We start from the raw sequence: 13,501 nt of genomic DNA on the forward strand, positions 1-13,501 counted from the left end.
GAAAAACGTTTGTATAAAATATTTTTGCTTACCACCTTGACCTTAAATTCATTTTCAAAGAAATTGGTTCAAATTCATTTGGGGGGTGCTTCGCACTTTTTTGAAAATCCATCCCTCCTTGGTGGAAAAAGGGGTCAAAGATTTGGTGGATGACGTTTCGCGCTCAAATTCATGTCCAAAGATCTATATGAAAAATCATTTGAGACGCGTTTCACATTTCTCGCAAAATCAAAGCCTCCTCCGTGGAAAGTGCGATTCAAAGATTTTATTAATGAAGCTTTAAGTTTTTTCAAAGCTCTCCATAAGAACTTAATAAATAGGTGTTAAAACGATTTGGGAAATTCCACCCACAACAGTGGTAAATTGGGCGGAAAACGTTTGTATGAAACATGTTTGTTTAGCGTCCGATCAGTTTCAAAATCTTTTTCAATGCCTTTTTAAAACATTGATTTTAAAACATACGTGCCACGGGCAAGGCTGGGTTGTACCCGCTTATCTCTATATATAAAACGGTTTGTCCTGAGTGACTGATTGGAGATCAACGCACAGCCCAAACTGTAAGAGATAGGAAGCTGAAATTTTCACTATAGTTACCTTATGTAATAAAGGTGCACGTTAAGATGGAATTTCGGGAAATTTGACCCGCAATGAAACTTTTTTGCTTACCACCCGATCGGCTTCCAACTCATTTTCAAAGAAATTTGTTCAAATTCATTTGAGGGGTGCTTCGCACGGCTTTTGAAAATCCATCCCTACTTGGTGGAAATGGGGATCAAAAATATGGTGGTTGACGTTTTGCGCTCAAATTCATATCCAAAGATCTATATGAAAAATCATTTGAGAAGTGTTTCACATTTTTTGCAGAATCAAAACTTCTTCGGTGGAAATGCGTTTCAAAGATTTGTTTGATGAAGTTTTAAGTTTTGTCCGATTTGCTTCAAACGTATTTTCAAAACTCTACATAAGAACTTAATAAATACGTATTTCAGTGGGTTATTGGGGAAAAATGTTTTTTGTTTGGGATGAAGTATCTGGACAAGAGTTCTTCTCATTAATCTCCTGATGGGACGGGCACCTTGAAGAGTACTAGCGAGCCTGTTGGCGTGTGAGGCTAGCCGGTTTTTGTACAGGGCGCAGTGGGACCTGATTTGGTCTTCGACCCAGAGGATCTGCAGATCTATGTGGAGGACGCTGTTGCGCACGTAATATGGGGCACATGCCCTCCGGCTGAGAGCCTTGCATTGAAATCTCTTTCTGTTTGAAGGAGCAGCCAAGCCCCAGATCTGTATGGCGTATCGCCAGATTGTTGCCACAATTTGTAAGTAAACAAGTCACATCCAGCTTGGATGTGATGGATGGCGGACTAATCCGCCCTTACTGTCACGCTGAAAGAATGACCCTCCAAGTAGGATCGCATTAGGGTGAAGTAGGGCGAGGGCAGACCACGTTTCAGTTTTTCCAGCAGACCTAGGTGCCAAATACGGTCGACAAAAGCCGCCACGCAGTATAATTTTTTGTCAAACGCCTCCAGAACATGGTTGACGACCCTGTGTAACTGTTCCGTGGTACCGTACCCAGCTCGGAAGCCAAATTGGTGGTTTGGAATAAGGCGACGTGATTCTGCAATGGCCATAAGTCTGGCTGCGACAAGTCTTTCCCACACCTTAGATAGTGCAGGTAGGAGACTATTCGGCCTATATTACTCGGGGTCGTCCTCTGGTTTGCCAGGCTTGTGAATCATGGTCACGATAGAAATTTTCCACGCTTCCGGAAAGTATTTCACCCTTATTATGGCGATGAAGATTAAGACCAGTATGAGGACAGCATTCACAGGGAGCGCATTTAATGTGCGATTGCACACTAAGTCGTATCCCGGGGCTTTATTTGGCTTTATGCGTTGGAGCACACTTTCAACCTTCTCTTTGGTAAATGAAGATGGGGAGAGTCAGTCTCTGTCACTGAGGATACAGCAACTCTGGTCGCTGCAATCTCATCTTAAGTGGCGACGCTGAAAGCTGTGAAACGCTTTTCTCGGTGGGCAGCAAGGGTTGCAGCCTACTCTCCGTCTGAGCGACACCAGGAGCCGTCGCTTCTTTTGAGGGGAGCCTGCCTCAGATGTTGGCGTTTTGCGCCAGTTCGCCTTATCCGCGGGGTGTCTAGTGCGCGACCAGATCTTGCGTAGTCTTCTTTTTTCCCTTAGTAAAATTATCAGGTTCGGCGAGAGATTTTATATCCACACACAACAGTGGGTAATTAGCGTTTTTGGGCGAAATTTTAAGTTTTGTCCGATTTGCTTTAAACTTATTTTCAAAGTTCTACCTAAGAACTTAATGAATACGTGTTTCGGCGGATTGGTAAATTCCACTCGCAAAAGTAGTAAATTGGGCTGAAAACGATTGTATGAAACATGTTTGCTTACCGTCCGGTTAGTTTCAAAATCATTTTCAACGCATTTTGAGAATTGACATTGATTTTATAACATAAGTGCCACGGGCAAGCCCGGGAAATACCCGCTGGTCTCTATATATAAAACTGTTTGTCCTGACTGACTGACTGATTGGTGATCAACGCATTGCCCATACTGTAAGAGATAGGAAGCTGGAATTTTCACTGTAGTTTCCTTGTGTGATGCAGGTGCACGTAAAGACGGAGTTTCGGGATAGTCCACCCGCAAGTGTGGGAAAATCGCGAAAAACGATTGTATGAAACTTTTTTGTTTACCATCCAATCGGCCTCAAACTCTTTTTCAAATATTGTAATAATATAAATGTTGTACGCGAGAGCACGTCAGTGCTGGTATGCTTAGTTCTTTAGAATGTATTTATTCAACACTTCTTCTTGCTATTGGTTTTTTTTGTGTGCAGATCGCACTGAAAATAAGTGTTGATTGTATTTTGCGACCTCTGCTTTTTTGCAAGTCTAAATAATTTATAAGTATACACAGTCAAGTGCATAGCATACATATGATCGTATATATGTATGTACATAAACATGCACATACATGCATACACTGCTCCGCAATTAAGTAAAATGATGTCACTTGAGCAGGCCAAGAAAAGTGTTTTATAGAGGTTCTAGTTGGGAGCTCCCGACTAGGGGATACCCTGATCCCTGTTCTTCCAATATATATATATATATATATATATATATATATATATATATATATATATATATATATATATATATATATTCTTGATCAGCATCAATAGCCGAGTCGATCTAGCCATGTCCGTTTGACTGTCCGTCCGTCCGTATGTATGAACGCAAGGATCTCAGAACCAATAAGATGTAGAGACTTGAAATTTTAGATGTAGATGCTTCTAGTTCCCGCGCAGATCGAGTTTGTTTCCGATAATTGATAACTTACTGCGTTTTCAAGCAATCGATAAAAATCGATATCGATATCCTGTTTTGTTGGCAATTTTGGTAAATAATAAGAGCTAGATTCACCAAACTTGACATATAGCTTCTAAAATAGAATGTATATATGCATTTGATGTTGGAAGAAGAGGGTTCAGGGTATCCACTAGTCGGGAGCTCCCGACTAGAACCTCTTATTTTTTTTTATTTTTATTTATTTTTTTATTAATGGTCGACAAAACGAGCGTTTTCCTCATTATTCAACATATTATACATACAATAAATAATAATGGAATGAAATGCTAAAAGCCTAGCGAGAAAGCACAATTTTCTAAATAGCATAACCGACCGATGGAGGTGTTTTATTTGTCAGTCCGGCCAGCTGTGCCCTTTTCACAGCTAATTTTGTCAGTAGAAGGGTGTAAGTAGGAAAAAAGTGTTCTCAAGTAAAATTAAAAATAATCTTAATTTGATATATTAATAAAGAAAATACAATAAATAGGAAAAAATAAATTAAGAAGATTGTTAATAAAGTAAAGCAATGTAAGTTAGATAAAGAGTGTTAAGTAGATAGGACAAAGAGAAAAGAAATGGGAAATCACCGACCCGGTGGGGGGAAATTTTTCAGCCTGTCCGGCAAGCTATGCCCCTGCTCATAGCTGGGAATGGTCAGCGACTTCCCGAAGGTATCCTGAGAGCAACGATTTTATTAGGGTTAGAGACAGTTCGGTAGAGAAAACGTGATGCAAACTATTATAATTTTTACATAGCATGCGAAAAGGATTGTGCATAGCGTAGTCTGTTGTGCACGTAGATAGGAATAAGGGGCGATAATTTCTAGGTGGTCTAGCCGGAACAGAAAATTGAAGACACCCCAACAGAAAAGGAGAATCTATGTCGCTAATAATCAACTTATGTAGAAGGACAACACCGAGAATTGTCCTATGGTTGGTTAACGATAGAAGGTTGAGAAGAAGCAGTCTGCTGGAGTAGGATGGCAACCGAAGATTAGCGTCCCAATTTAAAGCTCGTAAGGCAACAAGCAGAAATTGCTTCTCAACAGATTCAATACGATCCTGGCTATTCTCATACTGTGGAGACCAGATGCAAGAGCAGTATTCAAGGATAGGGCGAACAAGAGAGATGTACAGAAGTTAACGATGGTATCTATGTGAAGATTGAAACAGAGTTTAGAATCAAAAATAACGCCTAGATCCTTAACTGTAAGTATACGTTGCAAAGGAATATTGTCGATTGTATAACTGACAAGATAAGGTGTAGTACGATTAAATGTCATAAACATACACTTTGAACAATTTAGATGCAATTGATTGGCCGAACACAAAAGGTGCATAGCGTTCAAATCGTCCTGTAGTCGAGAATGATGTAGGGGATTAGTGTATGATAGAAAAAGTTTGACATCGTCCGCATACATGAGTACACTGGCATATGATATAACAGAGGGGAGATCATTTATAAAAAGAGTGAAGAGTAAAGGTCCAAGATGACAACCTTGAGGAACACCAGAAGTAACGTGAACCCGTTTAGAGGTAGTCAGCCTCAGCATTACTCTTTGGGTCCTACCTTTTAAATAAGAATTAATCCAAAGCAAAAGATATGGAGGGAAACCTAATTGGTCAAGTTTAAAAAGCAAAATGTCATGGTGCACAGAGTTAAACGCCTTACTGAAGTCAGTGTAAATAACATCAGCTTGCATTTTCGAAAGGAAAGCATCATTTACCAAGGAAGTAAACTCAAGCAGATTGGTCGTAGTTGAACGATCCTTACGAATCCATGTTGAACAGGGGAAACAACTGCAAATTCGAAGTGATTATTTTTTCAAAGAGCTTAGGAATAGCGGACAGTCTTGCAATGCCCTGTAATTTTGTAGAGAGGACTGATATAAGATTCTTTCCAAAGAAATGGAAAGAAAAAAGATTCAGGGGATAGATTAAAAAGCTTTAGCAATGGATAAAGAAGGGAAGAGCTACACTCCTTGAGTAGACAACTAGGAATATTGTCAGGCCCAGGAGAGTAAGAATATTTTAAAGAGTTTATAGCTTAAAGGAGAGAGGAGTGTGAAATAATAGGAGGAGGTATAGAACTAGAGGAAGAAATTGTAGAACGGTTTTAATTATTATTAGGACAGACTGAAGAGTTAGTTGATTGGAAAAAATTAGCAAAGAGGTTAGCAGAATCCGAGTCATTGCTAGCTTTATCCAAACTTAAAGATTTACGCTTCAAGTTTACAAAATTATAAAACTGTCTCGGATTTTGGCAAATTGCCTGCTTGCAAGGAGTTAGATAATTTTCATAGCATTGAGAATTAAGAAGAAAGAAGTTCGACTTGGCTATGGAATATTTAGCCAAGTCTGTACACGAACCAGACTTTTTAAACTTTTTAAAATATTTAGATTTTACATTTTTAGATGTGATAATCTGGAAGTAAACCAGGGTGGTTTTGAAAAAGTAGTCGAAGGAATTGACTTAGGAATACACACATCTAAGACGGAGTTTGGGGTGATATAAAAAAAATTAATGGCTATTCATATCAACCGAGTCATATAAAAAAGAACAATCGGTTGCATAAATAAGCTGATTCAGCAAAGAATAATAATAATAACAGAAAAGTTCTGACTGGAGAGTGGCTTTAACGGCAATTAACACCCCACCACCTCGAGTCGGCCGATAATTTCTATACAAAATAAAGTTCGATAAAATCTCAAAATCAGACATGGTTGAGTTTAACCATGTTTCTGAAAATGCTATTACATCCGAATCGAAGGAAGTGCTGGCCATGGAAAGATTTTTAAGCTTTGAAATGAGACCTCTAACATTCTAGTTTTCTAGTTTTTTGGGGCAGAAATGGTACCCTGTATTGAAGGGACTGGAAGGGTGACAGGCTTACGCTTTTTAGGCTTGAACTCGTGAACAATCATGTGTGGGGGCCAAAATTTGGGATCACAAATGATTGGGAACATATCATGTGAAACATTTATTTTGAATGATGGTATTTCACGAGGGGTGGAGAAATTAAATTTGGTTATTGACACGCTAGCAGAAGATTTGATAGCAATATAGGCTGCCAATGACTCAGAAGTGGTGTAGGACGAAAGTCGAGACACAAAAACTTGCCTACGAGGGCAACTACCGTTAAAGTAGGCACTGATGGGGCTGTAGGTAATACAGGACTTGGAGGAGCTAAAGAGGCACAATGATTGTTTTTAACATAAGCTTTAAAACTAAGAGATTGTAAACGAACCAGACTTTTAAAACTTTTTAAAATATTAACATGTTAAATTTCACAGAATTATACAATCTGGAGAAATCAATTTGCTTGTCGATGCATTCTGGGCACGACCAATGCAAGCCGCCGCAGCCCTTTTTGGCAATTGCAGCGATTTTGTCGCAATCACGCCCAATCATACCTGCACATTTAGCATGCATTATATTCTCACACAGCCAGCAATTAACAAATTGCGGCAGTATAGAATCATCAGCTTGCTTGAACGTGCGAGGTTTCTAACAGCACGACATAATTTCTACCAGCATTAAAAGATAAGCAGAAGTTGTGAGAGCGCATAGCAAACCGAAACACGGTGCACAAAAATTGACCAAGTAAACGCTCAAAAAATAATTATTTCGTACACAAACAAATTGGAGCGAAAAGCAATAGCAAAAATTTGCAAGAGAGCGATACACAAACAGAAATATGCAACAGTTAATACACGCACAAACAAGTGTATGCACAGGGGAGCACCAAAGCAAAAGAATCAAAACAGGCAATGACAACAGCACGGAACTGACTTCGCGTTTTATAAATGAAATAAATAACAGACTTACGCTGCAAAACAGATAACACTTTGCACAATTTATAAAAGCTTTTTAAATAAAGCACCAAAAATGCAAAATTAAGAAAAAAAGCAGGATTAAAGCGCAAAAATAAAAATCTTAGAGCACAAGTAAATCACGTCAATACTCTCAACTGGGAACTCTCTCTATAATGCCTTCTTGCCTTATAATATGGCCTACAAATTATGCTTCCGTTCTCTTTGTTTTAAGGCTATCTTTATGAATTTTTGCAAGGATATTAAATCTTCAGCATGACAAAGATAGCCCTTCTTTCTCGTTCTAAAACATTTTAACGCGCCAAATTTATGCTTACACTCACACATTTTGGGGCAAATCTGCATGTATGTGTCTGCCAAACCAAGGGAAGTATATGAATTTAGGGAAGACTGCAACATTTTGTTTCGCATATGACATTCCAGCTTAAGTACGGTTAATAAAATATAATAAGTACATTTTTAAATAGTTGCTTTGATTCGTCAGCAGAATGCCCAAGCGAAGGTAGCTATAAACATAAGGGGCTTAGCAAAATAGGGTTGATTGTTAACTATACCCACACTAAGTTCCGGTTACGTTTTATATGCTGATGGCTTCTTGTAGTTTCTTCGAAGCTTGTCACCGCTTAAGCAGTGCTCAAAACGATGCTGGTTAGCCAATTTGCTCTTCTCTGTAGTCCTGGATGATTTCTAAATTTTGGCTATTCATCCTGTGGAGCTGTGGTATGCTGAGTATTGGGTCATGACTGATGATATTGAGCAATGGGGATCCCGCTACAACTGGCCTTTTCCTTGACATTTCACGTTGGTTGCTGAAATTAGTGCCGATGAGCAGCTCGAAATGCTTAAATGTGACGAGATAGGTGCATTACATTTCGATTTCTGATAACGGCAAATTGTTTTCATACCAGCGTGTATCGCTCGAACGCAGGTTTCGCCTTTACCGTCATGGTACTGTGAAACCTTTCTACCTGTCGGTTTGAACTACTGTGCAGTGGTGGCGCATATACCATATGTTGTAGTTGTTTTTTAATAGTGATACGATTGTTTCAAAGTTGAGCAACGCTTCGGTATTGCAATATATTGTCCTTATTTCCGAGATCATGTTGATCAATTGTATAATGGGCATTTTCATGTCTATTATTGCTCGCGACTGAAGCGGTTGCATTCCATCATTCAAAATACGACTGCAAATTTAGAGAACTTGTCTATACAAGGTTAGAATATTTTTTGTCAGTTGAAATAATATCAATCTGAAGTATTTCTCCAGCGTAAGAAGGGATTGGTGTTGTGCCAATTGCCTGTTTTTAGGGTGTCTATCAGAACTTACTTGGTCAAGCACAGCTTGCAAATAATGACGACTTCTTTGGCCAGTTTGCTTGTTTAACATTTTCCTTAGCGGCTATGTGTGCGCGGCCACAATTATCTCTATTTGTTCAGTGATATCTGACACATAGTTTTTGAAGGCCAGCTAGCGTTGGCAAGTCGCATTGATCGCGTTAACCGCATCCGGAATGATGACCGGTTTTGATGCCTCAATGACTGAGTTTTTGTGTGTGAAGTAGATCAGCTGGCGAATTTTCTGACTGAAAATTATATATTTTCGCTGTAATGAGTAATGTGCTTCTTGTAAAATGATTTCATATTTTAAGCAGATAATAAGTTTCTCAATCGTCTCTACCGTTTAGGTGAGTGAGAGTTCGCTATGGACTGTTGCGGTGTCAGACTGGGTTGATTTTCTAAGGCGTTAACGATTTGTCTAGAAAGGTTTATAGAACACTTTTGATTTTTGCGTTCATATTTCTGTCAGATAGGGCGAAGGTTAAGGGTTGATGGTCCGTGAAAATAAATTATTATTTGGTTCCATATAAGTAATTTTGTAACTTCCCTAAGGCCCATTCAATGGCCAAAAATTCCCTCTCGTTTGTCGGGTAATGCGATTCACTTTGCTCAAGCGTCCTGAAGATCATTGTGATCGGTCTTCTCCCTTGAGATAGGACAGCCCCGATGCCGCTCATGGAAGCATCACTGGTCAGGTCAAAAGGCTGCCTAAAATCCGGATACATTAGCATGACATCTTCTGATGCTTACATTTTTCGTAGCCATTTAAATGCATTGCGTTCAGTTTCGTAAAATTCAATCTAAACATTTCATGTGTTTGCTAATACCCTTGCAGACCCAACCTTATCATAATGCTTATAGTGCTGTGCCCGTATCTAAGAAGCACAGGGAAAATAGTTAATGGCGAGTTTGGTCAACATATCTTGATAAACAAAACAGGTTTTTAATCAAAAAGCTAGTTTTCGACCGATCGTTCCTATGGCGGCTATATGATATAGTTGTCCGATCTAAATTGGATTTTGCCTATATATGAGGAATATAGTAAAACTACTGAATGCCGAGTTTGTTTAAGATATCTTGAAAAACAAAATGTTTTTTCATACAACAACTTAATTTTCCACTGATCGTTCCTATGGCAGCTATATGTCCGATCCAGCTGGTTTTGACATAGTTGCTGCGGCACCAGAAAAAGGGACTTCTGCAAAGTTTCATTAACATACCTTTAAAGCTGAGAGACTAGTTTGCAAAGAAACAGACAAACGAACAGAACGTCAGACGGTCAGACGGACAGACGGACAGACGGGGAAGCGGAAATGGCTATATCGACTCGGCTCCTTCTCTGCGTTACACAAAAACGTTTTCCGCCAATTTACCACTGCTGTGGGTGGAATCTCCCAAATCGTTAAAACACTTATTCATTACGTTCTTATGTAGAGCTCTGAAAATAAGTTTGATGTAAATCGGACAAAATTTAAAACTGCACCAAAAACATCTTTGAATCGCACTTTCCACCGAGGAAGCTTTGATTTTGGGAAAAATGTAAAGCACGATTCAAAACATTTTTCATATAGATCCTTAAAAATGAATTTGAGCGCGAAACGTCACCCACCAAATCTTTGACCCCCATTTCCAGCAGCAATGAGGAATACATTTTTGGCAAAGTGTGAAGAGCCCTTGAAATGCATTTGAACAAATTTCTTTAAAATTGAGTTTGAGGACGACTGGATGGTAAACAAAAAAGATTCATACAAACGTAACTTCTCGCGAAGGGAAAGCAGCTGGTTGATGCTGGCATCTTTCTATTGGTCAGTTCCTGTTTACAAATAATTGTTGACATTATTTGTTTTATATTTTTTTTGTTTATTTTTTTTTGCGCTGGAATCGATCAGTGCTTTCTGATATCAACCAAGCGAATGACTTGGTAGTTCCTATTATGTAAATTGCATAGTATATGCAATGAAATTATTTACAGTGATGGGGAAGGATTTGATTAAATAATACGCCTCGTAGGTAAGTCGTCGGGGTGCTGGGGTCAGCCAGGCGGCCGCGTTCGGGTGCTGCAGCAGCGACCTTGCGTGCTGCCTTGGCTTGGACCACTCTTATGCAGCTGGTGTGCTGTCGCCGTGGCGACATGTGGCGTATGTCCAGATGGACATTATCATCATTTTAATAAGCAGCGCCTCTGCGGAAATGTGGACTTGCTTTGCGGTTTTAAGAGCCTGTCGTGTTTTTGCAGCTTTCTTCGGTCTTTGACGGCCTCGTAGAAGGTGAGTCCTGCTAGGAATGAACTCAAGATGCTGAAATATGGCGCAGGGAGCAGCGTTTTGATTTTATAGAGAAGCCCGTCGTGCCAGACCTTATCAAACGCCTGTTTGACGTCAAGGAAAGCTCCAATGCAGCATTCCTTCTTTTCGAATACCTCCAGTACACCTAACTACTCGGTGGACCTGCTCAGGGCAGCCATGAGACTTCCTAAAGCCAAACTGATGGCGTGATCGCGTGACCTCGTCGAACTCTATAAGTCGACTTAGTAGGAGTCGCTCAATGACTTTGGAAAGCGTCGGCAGCAAGCTTATTACCGCCCTGGTAAGCTTCCAGCTGAGTTAGCGGCTTCCCGGGTTTGGCGATCATTAAAATATTTGCACATTTCCACTGCTTCGGGAAGTGACTGAGCATTGAATTGAAATTAACGCGAGCGCCATGATATCTTTGCGTGGGAGTGCTTCGGCTGCTCTGTTGTTAATTTCGTCACGTTTCGGGGTCTAAGTTAGCTTTAAGCTGTATACCAACTCCCGCGGGGGATATGCTCCCGGTTAGCAGAGCGGTGCAGATTGCATCAAGTGATTCAGCGCCACTTTACGGCGCTGTGAGACATCGGCGAAATTGAATGGCATGAATGTCGCCTCCAGCTGGTCAGCAAACGCATTGGCCTTCTCCTCGGCCGATCGGAGCCAGAGGCCTGAACGATCCATGATCGGTGAGGTATAAATTCTTTGCCTTTTAATGTTTCTGGTGAGTTTCAACACTGACAAGGTGCTGTTGCCGTCAGGCCCAGCTGTTTCGACGCTGAGCTCTAAGGTGTCCTCGAGGCAGGTCCGATAGACATCCAAGTGACAGCAAGGCGAGCGCATTTCACGGATGCCAACGACCCACTTAGGTGTCCCATCTAGCTCAAACAGGACTGAAAGGTGATCTGAGGTGATCTTCTTATACTCAGCTGTTCCTGTCTGGAATGTTGCAGTAGCTCTATTTGGGTATCAAGATGTCTCTCCAGTGGCTATAACTTCGATGCCTTCGGTTTCGATGGCTCGTTTTCTCTCGAGAGCACATCTGTTAGTTTCCCCACCAGCGATGTTGGCGTTCCAATCTCCTACTGCCAAGAACTTTGGGCCGAGCTGGTCGAAGAGGGATTGAATGTTTGCCTCAGTCACTCTCAAGGCCGGAAGGCAGTATACAGAAGCGAGGTTGAAGTCGCCTCTGTCGGTTCCGAGTCGAATAAGCGCGGCTTGCATATGCCAGTGGCAGGACGACTCAAATGGATGGTGGGACAAGGGCAACCTGATGAGTATTGCCGCTCCTCCATGTTGGCTGTTGGCTGGGTGGTTGAGACTCCGTGAGTCTCATTCGCTTTCGAAAGGACTCCGTTGGCGTTCCGCAGTGCTACCCTAATGGAGTTCATTTTAGACACTTATTTTTTGCGCTGTTAACAAGAATTGTATTTAGCGCTTGAAGTAGGGTCTCTACTAGAGATGTCATTTTGTCAAGCCTAGCGAACGGTTGCTCCAACCTGAGCTCGAGGGCTGAGTTGGGACTGTTGGCAGCAGCTGGATGGGATCGTCTGGGAACGCTGCCTGTGTTCCTTCTACGCGATGATGAGCGAGCTCTGTGCTCGGCGGGCTGGCTACCGCTGGCAAACGATTATTGGCCGGGAGTGACGCTGCGGGCTGGTGGGGCTGTTTGGGGCCGACGATCCTTGGGGCGGCTTGCATCTCTGCCATTTGCCTTATGCTGTTTTTTTTTTTTTTTGGTGGAATGCGTACTGCAGGTACTTCTTGCAGCCCTTGAAGTTGGCTGCGCGTGATTCGCCACAGTGGTAGCAACACCGATTGTCAACCTTGCCAAGTATGCATCTAGTGATAGATTGTTTTAATATATCTAATATGCATGGGTAAATCGTTAATTTTTTCATGTCCTTGTTGTATATCGTTATTATTATATCATTTTGTGTTTCACCTTGTAACACATTTTGATCAACGTCTGGGTAGGGTAGAATTTCGTAATTTTATTTATTTCTCTAGGAATGAGTGAAATAATCAAAATTTTATTGGTATCGGATCTAAGCCAACTACATGATTTTATTTTAAGGAGTTTTTCGGAATTAACGTATTAAAATTCTCAATCTAATTAATTACATGGCTGAGTTCGTTCATTTGAATACGATTTTGAGCTATTAAATTCAATTGTTCTTCAAGTTTTTTTTATTGTTTATTGTATTGTATTGTATTTTATTACAACACAGTTGGCTTAGGTGATGTTTCCCCAAGCCTGTTTGGGTCCTCAGGCTTTATCGTGGACAAACGTCAAAAGCGGATATTTTTGAATAAGGCTGCATCGTCACGTGGATAGTCGGGACACTCAATTTTTGGAGTGTCTGAATTAGTCTTTGATTTGTTCGAGACGCAATGCCCCAAACGTGGATACCGCATCTCCACGTTGGCGTCACCACGACTTTGTAAACTGCCCTTTTGCAGTGAAGTGGCAATGGGCTGTTGGGGCTTAGGTGGCCTTGGCTACCTTAAAGCGGCACTGCTTGAGAAGGGCGTCGATGTGCGCCCGAAAGGTAAACCTCTTATCCAGAACAATTCCAAAGTACTTGGCGCTTCTGACAGGATAAAGGAGGCTGTCATCTATCCAGACTGCTGAAGCCTTGTCACGCCTAAGTTTGTAGTTGACCT

This window comes from Drosophila novamexicana, unplaced genomic scaffold (genome assembly GCF_003285875.2).
Source record: "Drosophila novamexicana strain 15010-1031.04,08,12 unplaced genomic scaffold, DnovRS2.1 tig00000932-arrow-arrow-pilon, whole genome shotgun sequence".
NCBI classification, from domain to species: domain Eukaryota; kingdom Metazoa; phylum Arthropoda; class Insecta; order Diptera; family Drosophilidae; genus Drosophila; species Drosophila novamexicana.